The sequence below is a fragment of the Balaenoptera physalus genome (genome assembly GCF_965194825.1).
Source record: "Balaenoptera physalus genome assembly, chromosome: 6".
Lineage (NCBI taxonomy): Eukaryota > Metazoa > Chordata > Mammalia > Artiodactyla > Balaenopteridae > Balaenoptera > Balaenoptera physalus.
In genome coordinates, this window is record NC_138885.1 from 111221973 (window position 1) to 111228161 (window position 6189).

At 45.4% G+C, this 6189-nt stretch overlaps 1 pseudogene across 1 annotated transcript; it reads left to right on the forward strand.

Annotated features, from left to right (window-relative positions):
* Nucleotides 1-911: 911 nt before the first annotated feature.
* Nucleotides 912-3060, forward strand: LOC309662252 (thioredoxin, mitochondrial pseudogene; annotated as a pseudogene). Its single transcript has 2 exons — nucleotides 912-950; nucleotides 2331-3060. The product of its transcript is annotated as a thioredoxin, mitochondrial pseudogene (transcript).
* Nucleotides 3061-6189: the final 3129 nt, after the last annotated feature.

Genomic DNA, 6189 nt, shown 5'->3' on the forward strand with positions numbered 1-6189 from the left:
CTACGCCGAGTGCAGGATCTTAGCTCCCCGATCAGGGATCGACCCCGTGCCACCTGCATTGGGAGTGCAGAGTCTTAACCGCTGGACCGCCAGGGAAGTCCTAATAAATTTCTGTTATTTAAACCACCCAATCTTCGGTGCTTTGTTATGGCAGCACGAGCAGCAAATGCATGTGAGTTATTGCTGTTTCTTTTCTATTTGGAATGTCACATTCACTTCACATCCTTTGAATACTGAAAACACCTCACATTGGGCATGGGGATGTTCGTGCACAGTGTCGAATTTGATCCTCCCAGTAATACTGGAGGGCAGGGATTTTTATCTCCAATGCTCAGAGTAAAAGACTTGGCCCAAGAGGTTAAAGGATTGAGAGGAGGGGGTTTGTAAGCACTTCTACGCCCCAGACCTTCTTTGGCAAGTTACTGACTATATTGATTACCACTGCATAAATACATAAAATAATATACATAAGATTACAAGGAAACTCGATTCTGTAAAAATATAGTTAAATTAAAAAAAGAAATTCCAATGTCATAATACATGTGCTTCTTTCTCAGTACTTCCAATCATAAGCTCTAGAGGTGGTACTAATAACTTCTGTCATTTCAAAGTAGTGGTGGGTACAAATAAAATCTGCTTCGACTCTAACCTGCTCTGAAAATACATCAGACTTCTCTTGGTGACAAATTGGTAACAAATCAAAGATACAGTTAATGCTACTGTCATCTCCTCTATAGTCATAGTTGTCAGAAATGCTCAATTTGGGTTAACTGCAGAGGTTTTCCCCATCCATGTTCATGGACCCCCCGCAATCTCTCCCTGGGACCTTCCTGCCAAGGGAGGAAGTGCAAGCTGCATCCCATGACTCTCTATGGCCCTTCTGCCTACCTAGACTCATCCATGCCACCACCATGGACCCCCTCCCATGGCTCATGGGCCGGGACCCTAGAGTGAGATGACTTTAAGGGGATGCCAAAAACTTACTCATCCAGATGAGTAATACGTGCTTCCCTGGTGGCGCAGTGGTTGAGAATCTGCCTGCCAATGCAGGGGACACGGGTTCGAGCCCTGGTCTGGGAAGATCCCGCATGCCGCGGAGCGACTAGGCCCGTGAGCCACAATTGCTGAGCCTGCGCGTCTGCAGCCTGTGCTCCACAACAAGAGAGGCCGCGATAGTGAGAGGCCCACGCACCGCGATGAAGAGTGTTTATTTTGACAAAATTCAACACCCATTTATGATAAAAACTCTCCAGAAAGTGGGCATAGAGGGAACCTACCTCAACATAATAAAGGCCATATATGACAAACCCACAGCAAACATCATTCTCAATGGTGAAAAACTGAAAGCATTTCCTCTAAGATCAGGAATGAGACAAGGATGTCCACTCTCACCACTATTATTCAACATAGTTCTGGAAGTCCTAGCCACGGCAATCAGAGAAGAAAAAGAAATAAAAGGAATACAAATTGGAAAAGAAGAAGTAAAACTGTCACTGTTTGCGGAAGACATGATGCTATACATAGAGAATCCTAAAACTGCCACCAGAAAACTGCTAGAGCTAATTAATGAATATGGTAACGCTGCAGGATACAAAATGAATGCACAGAAATCTCTTGCATTCCTATACACTAATGATGAAAAATCTGAAAGAGAAATTATGGAAACACTCCCATTTACCATTGCAACAAAAAGAATAAAATACCTAGGAATAAACCAAAAAAGAAAAACAAACAAAAAAAAAAACTGGTAAATGAAAACAACATTTAAAATTGTGTTGTCATTAGAGTATACACAAAGTAATTGAAGCTGTAGGTATAGAAGTGATTGCCTTGAGAAGACATGTATAATAAGGAAAGGAAGAAAGGAAGGAAGGAAAGAAGGAAGGAAGGAGGGGAAGAAGGAAAGCAAGAAGGAAGGAAGAGAAGGAAGGGAAGGAAAGAAGAGGTCTTCAAAAATAGGGAGATTTAAGTGGCATTTAAGTAAACCTGCCAAAGGGAGCAGTGGCAATCAAGGGACCTGAGTATTAATTAGGAATGACTGATCACGTGAGTCCCATGAGGGTAGGGATCACATCTGCTTCTCACTTCTGGAGCAGAGCACCTAGCACAGTACCTGGCCAGTAGATGCTCCATTCACAATTGTCCAGTGTTGTCCGTGGGGCAGGAAAGCTACAAATACCATTGGCTGCGGCAACTGGGTGACTGGGGATGTGTGCAAGCTGGATGGCAGGCAGTGAGTAAAGAAATGAATAGGGAACAGAAGTGCCCTTGACCGGTGGGGAGGGCCGCGTTGTGCACCCCTCTGCTCTCGCTGCAGGGAGATGGCTTAGCGACTTCTCCTGGGGAGGTTCCTGGCCTCCATAATCTGCAGGAAGCCCTCTCAGAGTCAGTGGGCGCCCCTTGCCTCCAGGGCCCTGCAGACCCCACAGCGCAGTCCTAATAACCTGACAGTAACACCCAGCCAAGCCCAGTCAATATACACCACCAGAGTCTGTACAATGACCTTTAACATCCAGGATGGACCAGACTTTCAAGACTGAGTTGTCAACAGTGAGACACCAGTGGTTGTGGATTTCCATGCACAGTGATGTGGTCCCTGCAAGATCCTGGGGCCAAGGTTAGAGAAGGTGGTGGCCAAGCAGCATGGAAAGGTGGTGATGGCCAAGGCGGATATTGATGACCACACAGACCTCGCCATAGAGTATGAGGTATCAGCTGTGCCCACCGTGCTGGCCATCAAGAATGGGGATGTGGTGGACAAGTTTGTGGGCATCAAGGATGAGGACCAGCTGGAGGCCTTCCTGAAGAAGCTGATTGTCTGACAAGCAGGGAAGCGTCCTGACTGCCCCTGCCCACCTGGGCCCCGTGGTCCCGGGGGACCCAGATAGAACTCATAGCCCTTCTGTGCCGGCCCTTCCTACCTCCTTCCTCTGCCTGGCCCCTGTGGGTCCGTGCTTTGGAGACCAGGCCTCCAAACACAGGAGCCTCAAGTGCTCCCAACCTGGCTGACCGCCAGGGTGGCCGCCCAAGGAGCGGTGCCGCCACCGAGCTGGGACAGCCGTCTCCTCACCCACTCTCTGCTCCTTCTAGGGCTTGTTGCCGTGCTCCCAGGATGCTGGGACAGAGTTCCGGGGCCAGCCTGCAGTAACAGCTTGGTCTCCCTGCTCCCTTCTGATCTGAACCCCGGTGCCTGGCTCATCTGCCTCCTGCATTTTTCTTTCCTGCTGCTGTTTTGTAAAAAAAAAAACAAAAAAAAAAAAACAGAAGAAGCAAAAAAGAAACCCAGGGCTTCCCTGGTGGCGCAGTGGTTGAGAATCTGCCTGCTAATGCAGGGGACACGGGTTTGAGCCCTGGTCTGGGAAGATCCCACATGCCGCGGAGCAACTGGGCCCGTGAGCCACAATTACTGAGCCTGCGCGTCTGGAGCCTGTGCTCCACAACAAGAGAGGCCGCGATAGTGAGAGGCCCGCGCACCGCGATGAAGAGTGGCCCCCGCTTGCCGCAACTAGAGAAAGCCCTCGCACAGAAACGAAGACCCAACACAGCCATAAATAAATTAATTAATTAATTACAAAACAAAAACAACCCATAGAATACAGTACCAACAGCAGACCCTAATACAATACACGGTCGTTGGTGATAACGATGTGTCAATGTAGGTCCATTTATTGTAACAAATGTACCACTCTGGTGTGGGATGTTGATGATGGGGAAGGCTGTGCATGTGTGAGGGCAGGGGGAGTATATGAGAAGTCGCTGTACTTTCTACTCATTTTGCTAATGTTTTGTTATTTGTAATTTCTTCTTCTAAAAAAAAGAGGATATTAAAAAAAAAAAAAAGAAATGAGTTATCAAGCCATGAAAAGACACGAAGGAACCTTAAGTGCATATTGCTAAATAAAAGAAGCCAATCTGAAAAGGCTGCATACTGAATGACTCCAACGATATGACATTCTGGGAAAGAAAGTAAAGAGATGTGATAGTCAGGGGTCAAGGGTCAAGGCGGGGTGAGGAAGTGATGATTAGGTGAAACACAGGAGATATTTAAGGCAGTGAAACTATTCTGTAGGATACCGTATTGATGGACACATGACATTATTTGTCAAAACCTACGGAACTGTATAACACAAAGAGCGAATCCTAATGCAAACTATGGACTTTAGTTAATAATGGTATATGAATATTGGTTCATCAATTGTACTAAATTGTAACTGCACTAAGGCAAGAGAACTAAGAGAGAACTAAGAACCGCACTAAGGAGAAACTGTGAGTGGGAAAAGGAGAGGATATATGGAAACTCTCTGTACTATCTGCTCAATTTTCTTTTTTTAAATTTTATTTTACTTTATTTCTTTATTTCTTTATTTTTGGCTGTGTTGGGTCTTCGTTGCTGCACGCGGGCTTTCTCTAGTTGTGGTGAGCGGGGCCACTCTTTGTTATGGTGCACAGGCTTCTCATTGTGGTGGCTTCTCTTGTTGTGGAGCACAGGCTCTAGGCGCACAGGCTTCAGTAGTTGTGGCACGCGGGCTCAGTAGTTGTGGCTCACGGGCTCTAGTGCGCAAGCTCAGTAGTTGTGGCACATGGGCTTAGTTGCTCTGTGGCATGTGGGATCTTCCCAGACCAGGGATCAAACCCGTGTCCCCTGCATTGGCAGGAGGATTGTTAACCACTGCACCACCAGGGAAGCCCTATCTGCTCAATTTTCTGTAAACCTAAAACTGCTTTAAAAAATTGTTTATTAATTTTGTAAAAAGTGCAACCCATGGCTTGACCAGTTCTGTATATACCACTTTCTTAGGCAGTAAATTATCTTTGCAGAGCGCCTTTGGGCAACAAGCAATGATGCAGCATAGCCCACATAGACAGAAGGGTTTTGAAGACAACAAGCCTTCAAACTCATCCCCCCACTAGAGTGTGAGCAGGAATGACAGAAGGGGGAACAGAATGTGGTGTGTGGAACCCTGGGTCCCCCTTTTAGCTACAATCAAGGAGTCACTGAGCACATGAAGGCAGCCTCGCAGGGGTAGCACCGCTCTAAGAAACAAGCGACACTTCTGACTTGTTTTACCCAAATAACTTAAACAAGCAAATAATAACCAAGTGATTCATCCTACATGATCTTCAGTTTTCCCATTGATACAACTGACAGTATTATGCATTATAGATGCTGCTGTGTTGTTTTCAAGCCTTCCTTGAAAGCCTTCACAAAAACGTCAAAACATCCTCGCATATGATACTGATGATAAGGAAGTGGATATGTGTGATCACATATGAGATATCTTATTAAGGGAAGTGTGGGAGGGTTCTTCTTTAGAATATTTTCAAAAAGCTCTTCTAAACACTAGATATATTTTTTATTACTTTTACTGCTGTTCTTCTCCTACTTGTTACCTGAAGTTTTGTCTAAGGACCGCAGGGGTTTTCTTAACCTTACAAGTAAGTTTCTGTTGAGTAGAACCTCGTCATGCTACTTGTTGCTATTGATACAGTTTGTTAAGCCAACAGTGAAAGCAATCTGTCCTCTCAATGCATGGTAGCACTTCAATAGTGGAGATTCTGGAATGAATTTTAAAATCAGAGATGAGAAGCATTTCCCCCACCCACCTGGGATTGGAAAGAGAAAATTCAGTAAGACAAAACAGGATGCAGAGCTTAAGAAGTGGGTTAGAGCCCACGAAGTTCTAAGAATCACAACTGTTGAAGAAATATTAAGCAGACCAGAAAATTAGTGAAATGAGTCCAGGTTGAGTGAGACTGAATGCTTTCCCCAAGTCCCACATGGTAACTGCCTTTTTTCTTCTGTAGGGGGAGAAAGAATTGGGAAGAGATTTCAGATTTCTAGAGATTCCCTTGAATAGTTCCTACTGGACTGCTCACTGGGACAATATTCTTTTTCCTCCCCAAGGTGGCCATATGCAGCAGCAGTTCACCCCATCCATTCACTCTCATCACTTAGAATGGAGTTGTCCCCATGCAAACATCGAGCAATGGCACCGTGAGAATTGATAGGCTCATGAAAGCAAGGCTGATGGGAGCCCTGGGGTGCACCCCCAAACTAAAAGGACTCAGGTTGCAAGACCTGTCACTTAACAGTCACAGCAGGATATATTTTTTGGTAATTGAAGCCTAATTTGGATTGTGTTTTTGGAAAACGATAACATTAGTTTTCTAAAAACTAGAAAATTTGTT